This window comes from Schistocerca gregaria, chromosome 2 (assembly GCF_023897955.1).
Source record: "Schistocerca gregaria isolate iqSchGreg1 chromosome 2, iqSchGreg1.2, whole genome shotgun sequence".
NCBI classification, from domain to species: domain Eukaryota; kingdom Metazoa; phylum Arthropoda; class Insecta; order Orthoptera; family Acrididae; genus Schistocerca; species Schistocerca gregaria.
In genome coordinates this window covers 488821849-488839189 of record NC_064921.1, presented here as the reverse complement: position 1 = coordinate 488839189, position 17341 = coordinate 488821849, and positions in this window count along the sequence as shown.

Genomic DNA, 17341 nt, shown 5'->3' with positions numbered 1-17341 from the left:
TTATTGTACTGTGTTATAAAGTATCAATTATATGATGAAGATTGAATAATAAATTTGCACAAAACCTGTACATGTAATAAGAAATTTCAATAATCTACTTTTTTTAGTTGAAGTTGTAATCCATGTAAATTTAGGTAGTGACAGCGCCTAGCGTTGCAATATGGGAACATCAAATATCTCGCGAATGGCGGTAATGACTTTCGTCAAAATACTCTGTTGTGTGATTTATGCCTTTTGCAGACATAATAAGGCAAATATTTTTAAAAAATCACGAAAAAATTAATTTCGGCGCTAATGGGTTAATGAAAAGTAGTGAAAAGTATGTATAATGCATTCCGTTGCATAGTCATAGGCTACTATGAAAACTATTGTAATAAAAATAGTCATTGTAAGTAGTCGAATTTATTCTAAGCCCTGGGCAACGTATAGAATCAGAATAACAAGGCTGTAAGCTTGGATGATTACAGGTTAAATCAAATTACAACTGGTATTTCAAAACTCTAACTACGTACGTACTCTAAAACTCAGTCGGAACAAGCACCGGAAGACCCAGCTGTACTGACTGACTGCCGTGTCGTTCTCAGACGAGAGGCGCCCCTGGATACGGATATGGAGGTCTATACGGTCAGCACACCGCTCTCCCGGTCGTTGTCACTTTTTGTGTCCGCAGCCGCAACTTCTCGATCAAGTAGGTCCTCCACTGGTCTCGTAAGGGCTGGATGCACGTCGCTTGCCAACAGCGCTCGGCAGGACCGGGCGGTTAGCCCTCCAGGTGCCAACCAAGCCCAACAACGCTTAACTTCGGTGATCTGACGGGAACCGGTGTCTCCACTGTGCAACGCCGTTGAAATTGAGACTCTGCGCAAAATCTGAAAGTAATCAGATTGCATCTATTTTCAAAAAGAAAAGGAAGTCGTGCCAGCAACATAATTAGAACTATTTGGAACACAGTAAAAGATGAGATAGGAAATTACGGAAATGAGGTAATAACTTTAAAAGTAAATTGTGAACTGATCAAAGAGGGTCTAAAAACTGAATAACCTTTCAATAAGTGTTATTTCGTAAGTATAGTAACAGATAATTTTGGTCTAGATCCCGAGAAAAGGGTGCCAAAAGAAGTTGCATAAGTTTCAACTCCCTCATTTTTGAATATTACTTGATACGCACTGAGGTGACAAAAGCCATGGGATAGCGAATGCAAATATGCTGGTGGCGGTAGTTTAGCGTACACAAGGCACAAAAGGGCAGTGCATTTGTGAAGTTGTCATTTGTTCTCAGGTGATCACATTTCCGACGTGATTACGACCACACGACGGAAATTAACAGACCTTGAACGCGGGATAGTAGATGGTGTTAGACACATGGGGATTTTCATTTCAGAAATCACTAGGGTATTCATTATTCCGAGAACCACAGAATCAAGACTGAGGGAGGAATGCCAAATTTCAGGCATTACGTCTCACCACTTGCAATACAGTGGCCGACAGCTTGCACGGGCGTTTGCGTAGAGTTGTCAGTGTTAACAGACAAGAAACATTGCGTGAAATAAACGCAGAAATCAATGTGAGACGTACGACTAACGTATCCGTTAGGACTGTGCTGTGAAATTTGGCGTCAATGGGCTATGGCAGCAGATGACCGACGCGAGTGCTTTTGCAACAACACATCACCTGCAGCGCCTCTCCTGGGCTCGTGATCATACCGGTTGGACACAAGACGACTGGAAAACCATGGCCTGGCCAGAAGAGTCCTGATTTCAGTTCGTAAGTGTGCGGCGTAGACTCCACGAAGCCATGGACCCAAATTGTCAACAAAGCACTGTCAAAGTTGGTAGTGACTCCGTAATGGTGTGGGTTGTGTTTATATGCAATGGACTGCTTGTTCTGGTCCAACTGAATCGATGATTGACTGTCAATGGTTATCTTCAGCTACTTGAACACCATTTGCAGCCATTCGTGGACTTCATGTTCCCAAACAATGATTGAATTAATGATAATTAATTGTAACCCTCAACCCAGCCGTGGACCTTCGTCTGTGCGAATGCGTACAGGTTGCCGGAGCTCTTACGGGAATCGTCACCTTAGTCTGCGCGAGTAATGAGTAGATGGCCAAATATCTATTAGGTACATTACGTATGTAGATTATGGAGAGTTGGGAATGTGGGTCTCACAGGAAGCGTATAAGTGATGAATCCCTGCAGTCGCACTATTCATCTGTGTCCTCGGTAGCTCAGATGGATAGAGCGTCTGCCAAGTAAGCGGGAGATCGTAGGTTCGAGTCCCAGTCGGGGCACACATTTCCATCTGTCCCCATTGAGATATACCAGCAACATCTGTCTGCAGCTGAAGGTTTCAATTAATTATCATTTATCCTAGAGAAGCTGCGCACTCATCAGTGGTATCTGTTCTTTGGAGAACAGATACTATCTTCATATACTGGGTGATCAAAAAGTTAGTATAAATTTGAAAACTGAAAAATCACGGAATAATGTAGATGAAGAGTTACAAATTGACACACGTGCTTGGAATGACATAGGATTTTGTAAGAACCAAAACAATACAAAAGTTCAAAAATGTCTGACAGATGGCGCTTTATCTGATGAGAATAGCAATAATCAGCATAACAAAGTCAGACAAAGCAAAGATGATGTTCATTACAGGAAATGCTCAATATGTCCACCATCGTTCCTCAATAATAGCTGCAGTCGAGTAATAATGCTGTGAACAGCACTGTAAAGCATGTCCGGAGTTATGCTGAGGCATTGGCGGCGGATGTTTTCTTTCAGCATCCCTAGAGATGTCGGTCGATTACGATACACTTGCGACTTCAGGTAAACCCAAAGCCAATAATCGCACGGACAGAGGTCTAGGGACCTGGGAGGCCAAGCATGACGAAAGTGGCGGCTGAGCACACGATCATCGCCAAACGACGCGCGCAAGAGTTCTTTCGCGCGTCTAGCAATATGGGGTGGAGCGCCATCCTGCATAGACATCGTACGTTCCAGCAGGTGTTTATCAGCCAGGCTGGGGATGATGCGTTTCTGTAACATATCGGCTTACCTCTCACCCGACACGGTAGCAGTAACTGACGTTTTGTTGTCCAGCGCCAACTGTCGGACATTTTGTGAACTTCATTTTTTTTTTATGCTGTGGTTTATTAAGTTTTCAGATTTATACTGACTGTTTGATCATCCGGTATATAATGATTGAATTTGTGTAGATGACAATGCGCGATGTCTCCTGGCAAGACTAGTTGGCGACTGGTTTGAAGAACATTCTGAACAATTAGAGGAAATGGTTTGGCCACCCAAATCGCCCGACATGAAGCCTATCAAACATGTATGGGATATAATCGAGAGGACATTTTGTGTACAAAATCATGCAATGGCAACACTTTCGCAATTGCGAATATCTACAGATGCAGCATGTTCAATACTCCTGCAAGGGACATCCAACGACCTGTTGAATCCGTGCCACGACGAGTGGCTACAGTACGCCGAGCAAACGGAGATCCGACACGATGTCACCAGCTATCCCTTGACTTTCGTAACCTCACTGTGCGCTCTTCAGCTGCTACTGCTACTAAACATAGCAGTTCATATTTCAAGCAGAACTTCACGACGCAATGGCATTTGAAGCAAAATGCACCCATTTGGAGGATTCTTGCATACTGACAATCGAAAGGGCTTTAACAAAATTTTGTACAGTCCACGTTTTTGGTAGAAAATGTACGCAAAAAAGGCAGTTTAGCAATACTGTAATCACACATAGATAAGTATTTCCATTCAATACTGTGTAGCTGTACCTGCTAGTCAGCTTATTGTTTAAAAATAGTTCAAATGGCTCTGAGCACTATGGGACTTAACATCTATGGTCGTCAGTCCCCTAGAACTTAGAACTACTTAAACCCAACTAACCTAAGGACATCACACAACACCCAGCCATCACGAGGCAAAGCAAATCCCTGACCGCGCCGGGAATCGAACCCGGGAACCCGGGCGTGGGAAGCGAGAACGGTACCGCACGACCACGAGATGCGGGCTCAGCTTAACGCCTTGGACGGGAAAACAAAAACGTCCCAATAATTATGGGCAACACAAATAAAAAATGGATTGCATGAGAAGTTGTTTTGATGGATTCAGTTTTACTGAAGCTAAGCTAACGAGTCTGGACAGTATTAACACCACAAATATCTATATAACACACTGAATGAGAAGGTTGCCTGAATCCCATTATCAAAAGCAAGCCACAAATGTCAGGTAAAATATCAGTAACATAATACTCCCAATACAAATTCGTTCAGTGTTGTACGATGCAGTAAACAGTGTCATGTCGACAGGCAAAATTCTACAGAAATTCAGACTTAAACCCTCGCCCTACTGCACAATCTGCCGAATTGTTGACACTTTATGGTGCTTGTACACTTGCAGAAATCAAGTAAAAATATGGAGCTGGAGCAGAAATACTAGCAAGAATAAACAGAACAGAGGAATATGAGACCAATATAAAATAACATATTACGACCGGATTGAAAACAGCTTCGAAAGTCCAAAAACAATAGCTATACCAGGGTGATGTGGTATTACGTATATTCAGTAAAATGTACGAAGTGATCAAAGAGTTCCAGTCTCATGGCGTTGATGTAGGATAGTATATGCAACTTAGCGCGACTTCGACGGGGGTTTATAAAATAAGGCATATAGGCAAGGAATTAGTATGGCATTCTTGTCTTTGGCAAATGCGAAAATGTGAACTATGGCGACGTTATTTCAGATACTTTCGAATACAACCAGTGTGCTGTTATTCTTTTCTTCGCTGCCGGAGGGCAGAACCGGTAGACATCCGGCCGAGAATTAATAATGTGTACGGGATAATGTGTACGTCGACAACTACTGCTGCGAAATGGTGCGCCAAGTTCTGCACAGTGCGCGATTGGACACAAGACGCCAGTTGCTCTGGAAGGTCAGCCTCATCGACTTAAGTAACCGCCCTATAGTCCCTCTCCCCACGCAATATTCATGACTTAACGGCCCTTAAAGAAGGCCCTGAAGGTCGACGATGGCGTCGGACGAGGATATGCAGGAGGCAATTCTGGATTTATGCATGCAGCATAACATGGTGTTTTACCAAGTCGCTATCTTAAATCTGATGCATCGATGGGACGATTGCCTCAATGCTCATAGCGATTTTCTCTGATTAGCATCCGGTTCTGGAATGTCCAGCCTTTTTGATCGCCCCATATATAGCACAACTACATCATTAGAAGTTTAAATATTACATTTCAGAAAACAACATCAAAGATGTACTTAAGAATAAAATCACATAACATGTAGACAAAACATCCAAGTGATGGCTCTTTCTTACCACAATATCCCATAAAACATACGAATCATTTCAACCTAATTGAATTTGAAGAAGACTAATAGCAGGAAAAAAACAGTATTAGTGCAATGGGTTAAGTTAGAGAGTTCGATTCAGGGTCTAGGTGATTTTTTTAATTTTCTTATTTTGATCTGCCCAATAATACTGTAGAATACCCTGTTTATTAAACGACGCATATTCTAACAGTTGTTAAACATAACACTTATTCCTCTGAAATGCCAGCAATATTAACGAATAGCAACCATCAGTTAAAAATAATCTACCTATCATACGACAGAAATGACTGCAATACTTAGCAATGTGGAGCTGATAAGCAGACATAGTACGTTCAGTAAGAAAGGCTAGTTGGAATATTTCAAGTAAACTACCAGTGACAGCATATCTTTCACGACACAAACGTATGATCTTCAGAGCAGATGCTGAAAGCGACATCCCTGCAACATTTGTTGGCTGTCTGGATCGTGCTTCTCTGAAGTCTTCGCAGCATACTCACAAGAGCAGCATGGAAGCTTGCTACCAGCTCTTCATTGTCAGTTTTTCCCATATGTTCCTTTCTTCGCTCATTTTGTGAAGAACCTCCTCATTCCTTATCTTATCAGTCTACCTGATTTTCAACGTTATTCTGTGGTACCGCATCTCGAAAGCTTCGATTCTCTTCTATTTAAGTTTACCCACAGTCCACGACTCAGTGCCATACAATGCTGCGCTCCAAACGTACATTCTAGAAATTTCTTCCTCAAATTAAGGTCAGGAATGTCTCTTTCCTAGCTCTAGTCTGTTATTTGCGTCCTGCTTGTTTCGTCCGTCATGGATTATTTTGCTTCCAAGGTAGCATAAAATGCCACGTTTAATTGTGAGAGAAGGGAAGCATTTTAATTATCACTAACGTTGAGTGAGAAAAATACATAGTTTCTCTAGTTTTGGCTATAGTTCGACAGTGATAATAGTGAATCCTCAATCACACCATCGGAGCATCTTAATAGTTTGGGCCTCCACGACTGCCAAGTACGAAGACGAGGGAGAACTAACACATTTCTATCAAAGTTGATGAAAGTTCACATATTGACTTAGCTGCTCCATAAGATGAGATACTCAACTTCGGTATCCTCGGAGGTTGTTGCTTCAGAAAGACCCAGAATCTTGCGTTGCTATTGTACTAATTTTTAAATAAAACGCCAAATAAAACGCTTTTCTTGCCATATATTGTGAGTGTTTATCAAGCACATAGATGGAATATACACTGACAGTCTGACAGCCTCCGAAAGACTCTCACACAAACAGCTTCCGAAAGACAATAATGCGGACTTACTTCGTGGTTCATGACAGAGCAAACCGGAAAAAGACAAAGGTAATGAGAAGTAGCAGAAATGAGAATAACAAGAGACGTAACGGCATAGTTGATCTCGATTTAGACGACGTTAAGGAATTTTCCTTGAAATAGGACTACCTTCCCATGCCTGTATAAAATTCCTTCCTCATTTCAACGTCCTCTGTCGTTTATGTACATTTTTGATAACGATTTTCTATTAAAATCTTATTCACTTCAGAATGTAGTTCTTGAATGAGGTCTTTTCACCACAAAATTAGAAAAGAAAAACGTGTAGCAGAAATAATACATAAATAGTAATATCAAGATACTGACTTAATTAAGCATAACCACCATATTATATGTCACATCAGTATCCTGAAATTGGATAATTTTCCTCCTCCTATATATAAAGAATTTCAAAGGCAACAAATGAGTCTAATATGAAAGCAAGCAGGTAGACTAGAGTCGATCTCACAACGGTCCAAACAGGAAATTCCTGTGAGACAAAACGCTTGCTCAGCCTGCAACCTAGCTAGTATCTTAAGTGTGACTCTAAGTCAACAATATATGTAAGTGAAAGCTCAAAAGTCATATGTAATGACTGAGTATAAAGTGCTTGCATCAGAATTATCATCTTTGTGTTACATGAGTACAGTCTCAACATATGTATAATCAAGCATCTTCCATCTGCTGCCGCAAGAGGTAGCCACGCTGTCTCGTTCACGCGACTCCCCCCTCCCCCCCGGCCCCCCCTCCCCCTCAGAGGTTCGAGCTCTCGCTCGGGCATGGGTGTGTGTGTTGTCCTCAGCGTAAGTCAGCTTACGTTAGGTTAAGTAGTGTGTAAGCCTAGGAACCGATGACCTCAGCAGTTTGGTCCCATAGGAACTTACCACCACCAATCTTCAATCTACATCACAGGATACACATCACAGTGTCATCTATGAAATTTCTTGCAAAATATGTATTTTTAGAAGGAAAGCTGTATGTCTTAGCAGTAAGCTTAACTTTAAATTCCAAATTTTCTATGTAGTGCTTAGAATCCAGTAAGTTCATATATTTATGGTATAAAAAGTGTGCATTACTTGACCTAATCTTGGCCAGGGATTCATTTAGTTAGCATGAAACTAATCATTTACTTAGATAAATAATAAATCACAGAGGGTATTCACAAAATAAATGGACTTAAGTACTAGCACTAAGTCTAAATGGGTCATGAAAAATCAGATAAATAAATGCAATTCAAAGGTAATCAAGATGCAGTTATGCTTCCTGGACCATTCCTGAAATCTTGGGTTAAAGTAAACATATGACACAGATAATGAGAATGTTTTCAGTGACAGAGACATAAGCATATGGCAAAGAGGTAATCAGTTGGATTATCATCAAATGGATGACACAGCACAAAAGATAAAAAAATACTTATGGTATGTTATGAATGCAGATGAATGGAAGACAGATTCTCCATATATTTCTCTGAATACCACCCCACATCAATTAAGGTGATACCCAGATGTAGGTGCTGCAAGAAATGATGGCTTAGAAACAAACTAGCGTAATAGGCTGTATAACTTAAGATAGATAAAGTAATACAACATGAAGATTAAAAAACTAACCCTAATACACTACTGAAAATTGAAAAGAAATTTAAATAGTTTGTGTGTTTACACAACAAGAAAACCAAAATTCCGACATCAAAAAATGGTAAGATAGAACATTCAGTTCCAGACCACTATCACAATCATAATACTTAGCACAAGATACATATAAGAAAGTCAAAAATACAGAACAAGATACCAGGAGTCAAATAGGACAAAAGCATATACATAAGTATATGGGACAATTAGTTCCAGATATTGTCATCAGTCCATTTTAAAATGTCACATCAAACATCAGCTAAAAATCCCATCTCAAATCACAGTTCTGCTATACAGAACAGGACTGCTGAATAGACACGCAAGGTTCATCAACTACACACAATGTATTCAAAATTACAAGAGGTTCCCGCACCAAAGCCAGAAATAAGGAGAAAGTCAAGCAAGAGAAGAGTACCAAAAAATACAAGAAAGAGCCAAGTATATATAAGTGTCCAATCCAATAGAGCTAAACACCATTTATTATTGAGCAAGTTCATAGAGTCATGAGTAAATATTAATAAAGAATGTCAGTAAAGAATGAAATTTAATGCTGTTAGGTAAACTATCTGTTGCCAGTCTAGGACAAAACAGAAAGCTGCAAAGCATAATGGTCAAGTGAGAGAATAATTAGGTAAATTTTGTGTTGTCACACTAGGTCAATGCAGAAAGCAATTAATAAATTATCTGTGATCCACTAGGGCAAAACAGAGGGATGCAAAGCATAAAGGCCAAATCAGAGAACACACAACCAAACACACAGCATGGTGATGGGGTCAATCATAGAAACAAAACCATTAACTTCATATCCTCATCTTAAGACTTCAATAAAATGACAGAATGCTATTAAATACTTCATAGAGTTAGACCACAAAGCACAATAGCATCAACATCTACAGAATTAAAAATAAGGTGCATTCTCAAAGCATCATCCAGTAAATGTAAGACATAAAAGATTCTATATAAAAGTGTATCGGGTGCATAAATGCATAACGACTATCTATTTAACCATCATAATAATCATTCAAAAGCATCATATTCATGTACATGAAAAGCATAAAAGCATATTAGTGAAAAATTGTAATAAACATGTGTCATTTATAAATATTATCAAAGTATAAGTATCTCTCAGGAGCATTATATTCATGTATATAGGTATAATCCCAATGTTTGTGTAACAAGTATAAGGTAAGCGTAATTATCCAATCAACCACACTTCTAGTGACAACCCATGTTATCAAGCATCATAAGGAAAGATTTGTGTAATCTCGTGTAAGAGGAATGTGGCATTGATGTGTAAAACTGTAGAAGCAAATATCACATTAGCTAGGGACCTTGCTTTTGCAGCACACATGGTGCACAAAAAGCGTACATCCACTTGAAGTTGTAAGTTAATGATAAACATAAGGTTTCAGCTCAACAATATTTCTCAAACCAAATACATTTCTTGATATTGAGTAAATAACTCGATAAGCATTAGGATGTGATATCTCAGAAATTTCAGAAGGTCCAATGAATATATCAAAAAAATCCTTAATTTCTTTGTTTATTGATTTAGGCTTCTCATAGTGTTTGCTTAATACTAGGTCACTGACTTTGTACTGCGTTACTTTCAAACCTTTATCATGCCTTAGCTTTTTCTTATTACAGTAGGCTTCCATTTTTTTCCTCACAATATCCTCTCTCTCATCAGGTGAAAGTTCAGAGCGTACAGGGAACTTAACTAATTTATACGAAAGGTTTGTAGGCTTCTTCTTGTATTGAATTTCATATGGAGAAAACCCTGCGGTGGTATGTTGTAAATGGTTGAGGATGTCCTCAAACTGTTTTAGGTAAGAATATCAGTTGCTGTGGTTCTTAGCACAGTCAACCCTATAGAGGCGTCCAGCTCCATCATGTATCTCTCTAACAATTTGTCCATTTTATTTGGACTGTTGAGCTCCGTGGCCGTGGATAATGATATTTCACTGAAAAAATACGGCAACCAGCCACTTTTTAATGCATATTGGCGTAAATAAAAAACGCATTAAAAAGTGGCTGGTTGCCGTATTTTTTCAGTGAAATGTATCTCTCTGTTGGATTCCAAGAAGGTGAATAGACTGCAATAAATATATGTTTGATGTTCTTATCTGTAACAAACTGCTTCCAAACATTGGATGTAAATTGTCTGTAATCATCAAAGAGAATTGCTTTTGGTTAACCCACATTGGTGAAGTAATCATTGACAAAACACTGAATTATCATGTGGTTAGCGACTTTCTCCAAAGGATTCAGCTTAACTAAATTAGTGAACAAATCCACAACTACAAATACATACATGGTGTCTCTAAAACGTTCGGTGAATACTATCAGACAACAAACAAAACAAAAGATACAAACAAATGATCTTTATTGCCCTTCAAAATAGTCGACACGCGCTAAAGCACACTTTTGACAATGTTCGTCCAGCTTCTGGAAACTATCAGCAAAGTTCTCCTGTGAGATCGATCGCAGAACGTCTATCACACGATCTTTGATGGCATTAACGTCCGCACAACGTTCAACTTTCTTGGCCCCCTTCAAGTGGGAAAACAGGAAGAAGTTCGCAGGAGCCAGATCAGAGGAGTACGGAGAGAGTTCAAGAACATTTACCATCTTCTGCGCCAGGAACTGGCGCACACGGATCGCGCAGTGTGAATGGACATTGTCATGGAGCAGCACCCATTTTCCAGTCATGTGCAACTCTGGCCAAACCGGCCGGATACGCTATAGCAATCGGTTCAAAATGGACTGGTAAAATGCAACATTAAGGTTTGACCTGCAGGAACAAATTGCTTGTGGAAGATGCTGTTGTTGTCGAAGAAGGCGATCAGCAGTGTTTTCACCTTGGATTTTTGCAGACGGCTTTTTTTCTTGGTCGCAGGTAAGATTGTAAACATCGTGACATCGATTGCTGTTTTGATTCCGGACCAAACTGGAAGCAGCAGATCTCATGGTGCTCATAAGCAACGGATCGTGGTCACACATGGAAATGAAACACCAGAAGTTTCCATCCGTTTTGCTTTCTGCTCATCCGTGAGTTTGTGCGACACAAATCAGGAGCAGATCTTTCGTTTAGGTACCCAAATCATCGTGGAGAATGGTGTGCACCATGTCCTTGCTAATGCCCAATTCCTCCGCAATCAATGTTAGAGTCCGTCGCCAATCTTGTGCCAGCATTTGCCACACTTTCTCGATATTTCCTGGGGTTCTGCTTGTCGATGGTCGACCTGAACGTGGCTCATCTTCAGTTATTTCCTTCACTTCGCGAAAGCTTTTAAGCCATTCGTAAACAAATTTTCTGATCACAGCTTGCCTTCAGTACACCTGCACCAACATTCCAGGTGTCCCAGTTGCAGTCTTCCCCAATTTGTAGCGGAACTTGATGTTTCCTCTCACAGTGACTACGTTCAACTAGTCGCAGGCTTTTTGCACAGTCAGTCACATGCACTGCATGCCATGTATCGAATCTCTCCAAGTATCTGATGACCCATGTGCAAGCAAGCACACATGTGCCAAGTTGCCTTTCAGATATGACACAATTGACCCAACTTTTTAGACACACTACATATGAGAACCCCTCTTTTGAACGAGGAAGTTGACCATAGAAGTCGACTCCAATGAACTCAGATTTACCTTTAGGAATAATCATATGTAGCAATCCTTTGTGGCATTGATCTGTCACCTTTACCCTCTGACATCTGTCACAAGTTTCAATATAAGACTTTACTCTTCTAGTCAAATTACTAAAATAAACAGTCTCCTGCGACTTCTGAGTGCACTTCATACTGCCACAATGTCCAAAACTTTCACGTACAAACTTAATAAGTAAATCAATGTGTTGCTTCGACAAACATAATTTCCACTGATCACAATCAGGTCTATGTCTTTTAAAAGGAGTTTCTATGTGTACCTCATAGTATTGTGCAATTTTCTCAAACTGCTTATTCGCAGTCAAACGCTTTACGAGCTTAAAGTCTTCGTCCTGATTTTGATCTCTTCTCAGCTGTTCACATACCTTAGTTCTTTTTCACCTTTTACATCTTTCATAAACATGATTCTGAAGTTCTTATCATCCTGCATTCCAACATTTTCCCGCTCACTCCCTATTGGCAATCTAGATAGAGCGTCTGCCACACAGTTCTGCTTATCCTTAATACGCAAAACAGTATGATCAAACTGCTCCAAGAATAAGGCCCCATGTGTTATCCTGTTATGATAAAGTTTATGTTCTTGCAGTTACTATAAAGCTTTATGATCGGTAAAAACGATGACCTTCTGCCCATTTGAACAATTTTTAAACTTTTGATTCCCCAAACAATGGCAAGTGGTTCTTTTTCTCTTGCAGTATAGCTTCTCTCATGTTAACATCAACTACAGCTTGCAATGCTGATTGCATGCTGCTCCATCTGTCCATCTACCTCCTTTTGCTGGAATAAATAAGCACCTAACCCATAGTCTCCAGCATCAGTCATAAAGCAAAATGGTAAAGTAAGATCAGATCATATGAGAACAATGATCAGGTCTATGGAGAATTTGGCTGCCACAAATCTGTTTCTTAATCTCATCAAAAACTAACTGGCAGTCAGTTAATTATCCCCATATTGTGTTTTTCTTTAAAAGATGATGTAAATTAGGTGCATTTAAGGCTCGAGTCCTCATGTATTTATGATAGAAATTGCACACACCAAAAAATGACCTTAATTCCTTCTTATTTGTAGGTTTAGAAAATTTGGCAATAGCTTTCATTTTGTCTGGCTCAGGTAATATTCTTGTTCGCAAATAGTATGTCCTAAAAAGTTAAAAGTTCTGCACCAAATTTTCACTTAGTTAACTGAAGTGTCATGCCCACTGTCTGCACTTTTTAGTTACCTCTCTGATTGTGTTGACATGCTCACCCCAGGTGTTGCTTATTACAAAGATCTAACTACCCAACATAAGATCTAAGACTAATAAATTCTGCTACAGATACAGTCACACCAAAAGGTTCTTCACAATGCTGACAGCTTTTATCTAAGAATAAGAAAGCAGTAAATTTCCTAGAATCTGATTCTAATGTTATCTTGTGGAAACCTGAGGTCAAATCTAGTCAAGAAAAATACTTCGCACAAGAAAATTTATTGAGAAATTCTTCCACTGACACAGTGTGATCAGTTTCTCTTTTCAAAATTTTTTTGGGATGATGGGAATCAAGCATGAGCCTGACTCCAGTGTCCTTTATCGTTACAACAAACAAAGTGTTGATGTATTGGCTAGTACTCCTTTCAGTAATCCTCCAGTTTTTCATCTTCTGCAACACTCTTTCCACAACCTGTCTTTTACAAAAAGGAGCTAAATAAGGTTTTATAAGGAAAGGCTGGTGCTCTTTAAACCTTAACTTGCATGCATAGTTCTTAAGTCTACCTGGTTTCTCACTAAATATATCTTTATAGCATCTCAACACTTCTTCCAATTCTGACTTCTCATCTCCGGTAAGCTGGTCTGCTTCTTTTACCTTGTCAGTAACAAGTTGATCAAAATCCCTATCTGTTCTACCAATATTTGACAAATCATCATCGTTATCTATATAGCATTTTTGTAACACGATGTCAAAACCATGTATTTTATCAGCAGATGTGTCACCAGCTCTTAACTGTAACATCATATAAACAGATTTTTTTTTATTTGTATTGGAAAAATTTGCTCTGAACTGTACCCAATCAAACGTAACATTGTTTTTCAATAGCGAATCCATGCCTAGATCTCTTCATTCAGATCACTGACTATCAAGTAACCTTGCTCAAAAAGTGCGTTGTCAACATTAAATGTCATTAAACCTTGTTTGTTTCCAACTTTGCCTTAATGAATCTGTAGCTTCTTTAATTCTAACTCTCATTATGGGAAATTCAGTGTACTCAGAAATCTGATTAACTTTACACCTGAGCTTTTCAGAAATAATAGAAATTGCACTATCTGTGTCAATCAAACAATAACCAATTACCAACTGTGATTCTGATATATGGATTACCATATACATCCTGCTATTTCTTAATACTAGTTTCTCTAAGCAAACCACCCTCTATATCTTGAAAATATAAATCCTTCTGCAAATAGTTCTCAACATAATTAGATAGCTGTACAGGGCAAAGTGATACCTGTGTGCTTGTGTTATGAATAACTTCTAATGCTTGATTGGATTTACATGTTGGACTTTTAGAACATGTTTTTTGCTCGAGTATCATGTCGATTTTGGAAACCCAGAATCTCCTCTGTAGGAATCAACATGGATTCCGGAAACAGCGATCGTGTGAGACCCAACTCGCTATATTTGTTCATGAGACCCAGAAATTATTAGATACAGGCTCCCAGGTAGATGCTATTTTCCTAGACTTCCGGAAGGCGTTCGATACAGTTCCGCACTGTCGCCTGATAAACAAAGTAAGAGCCTACAGAATATCAGACCAGCTGTGTGGCTGGATTGAAGAGTTTTTAGCAAACAGAACACAGCATGTTGTTATCAATGGAGAGACGTCTACAAACGTTAAAGTAACCTCTGGCGTGCCACAGGGGAGTGTTATGGGACCATTGTTTTTCACAATATATATAAATGACCTCGGAGATAGTGTCGGAAGTTCCATGCGGCTTTTCGCGGATGATGCTGTAGTATACAGAGAAGTTGCAGCATTAGAAAATTGTAACGATATGCAGGAAGATCTGCAGCGGATAGGCACTTGGTGTAGGGAGTGGCAACTGACCCTTAACATAGACAAATGTAATGTATTGCGAATACATAGAAAGAAGGATCCTCTATTGTATGATTATGTGATAGCGGAACAAACACTGGTAGCAGTTACTTCTGTAAAATATCTGGAAGTATGCGTGCGGAACTATTTGAAATGGAATGATCATATAAAATTAATTGTTGGTAAGGCGGGTACCAGGATGAAATTCATTGGGAGAGTACTTAGAAAATGTAGTCCATCAACAAAGGAGGTGGCTTACAAAACACTCGTTCGACCTATACTTGAGTATTGCTCATCAGTGTGGGATCCATACCAGATCGGGTTGATGGAGGAGACAGAGAAGATTCAAAGAAGAGCGTCTCGTTTCGTCACAGGGTTATTTGGGAAGCGTGATTGCGTTACGGAGATGTTTAGCAAACTCAAGTGGCAGACTCTGCAAGAGAGGCGCTCTGTATCGCGGTGTAGCTTGCTCGCCAGGTTTCGAGAGGGTGCGTTTCTGGATGAAGTATCGAATATACTGCTTCCCCCTACTTATACCTCCCGTGGAGATCACGAATGTCAAATTAGAGAGTTTCGAGCGCGCACGGAGGCTTTCAGACAGTCGTTCTTCCCGCGAACCACACGCGACTGGAACAGAAAAGGGAGGTAATGACAGTGGCACGTAGGGTGCCCTCCGCCACACACCGTTGGGTGGCTTGCGGAATGTGAATGTAGATGTAGAATAGGTGTGCTCATCAGTGTTGTAAGTAATATCTGTCTGAGAATTATCAATAAACTGACTATCTGAAATGAAATCTGACTCATTCTTACCAACATATCTGAAATCCTCTTATTTACCTCAGAATTCTGTGTTCTCATGTCCTGGCATTCAAACAAAATATCAGTAATGTCGACTGAAACATGTCGATCCTCCTACGCCTCACCACTGGCCTGATCATGATCAGTTACTTTAGGATAAACCATACCACCCAATTCTTCTAAATTAAGTGTAGCAGCTTCAGCTTCAACCATTAAATCTTTAGTGCTGACTACACTCACCTGGGTGTCACACTTCCACACTGCTACTGACTCAGGATAAGCCTTCCTCTTCTCATCACAGTTAGCTACAAACGTTTTCGGTACAGTAAAATACTAATACCAAAGTAAGCATTATCAACATCTACATCCTCCACAGAACGTTCACAGTTACACAATTTTACTGAAATATCTTCTTCAAGTGTGCAAGGAGCTACAGTACATTTCTTATCATTATGCATCTGTCTAAGTACACATCTGTTCTAAATTTTCAGGCAGAGTCTCAATTTTTATTAACACTGGTGGCATGGCTATGAATTCGTTCATCATTTAGTTTCAGTTTCTGTTCAATTAATTCACTTCCCTGCTCTACATATTCGTGCATAATTTTTAATTCCTTGTAGTTAACTCAGCATGAATAACATGTTCAGCGTTCTTCACATGCAGCCGTATGTGATCAGCCTTACTGTTTATTGTTCGAATTTCAAGGGCAGTTGACTCACGTAACTGATAAAGTGTTTAAAGGGTAATTGCTGCTTGTTCCTGCGCAGCCTAAATTTTTTTCCCATTGTCTTAACGATGTCATTTAGATTAACGATGCTCATCTTTAGTCATTTTTTGTCTTGTAGGTTCATTCTTTAAATCGTTCTTTAAATCATTATTTTGACTTATATGCTAGTTGAGATAATCTTTCTAATAAAGCTGGAGATCTGTTCACTCTAGAGAATCCTAAGAAATGTGATGCCTCGGATGACTGTTGCAGTTTCGGTGTTGAGTATGTGAAACCTCTTCAGTTGTATCAAGATTTTCTGTGCTTGCCACATTTGAAGATAACATTGGGCACACAACACGAAAATAAATCTACTTAACCATATTGTCGTCATACGCATATTCACAATTATCTTGCCTATCAACAGTCACACAACAGAACAATGTTGGTAAAATAATAATCTGAGTAAAAGTAAGTAAAAATTGTACGATGAGTTGCCACACCACACTTTTTGTCTCATCCCACCTGTTGTCCGAATATCGATAGTCGCACATCACGTCAGACTCTGCAAAAATTAGTACAAACACTCACACGTAACCCAGCTCAGCGACAATGTATTAAAATGTCACCTTTAATTGTGAGAGAAGGGAAGCAAATGCTTCACTGACGTTGTGTGAGAAAAATATAGGTTACAGTTTCCCTAGTTTTCGCTAAGGTTCGAAAGTTGTAATAGTGAATTCTCACTCACACCATCGGAGCAACTTGATAGTTTGGGC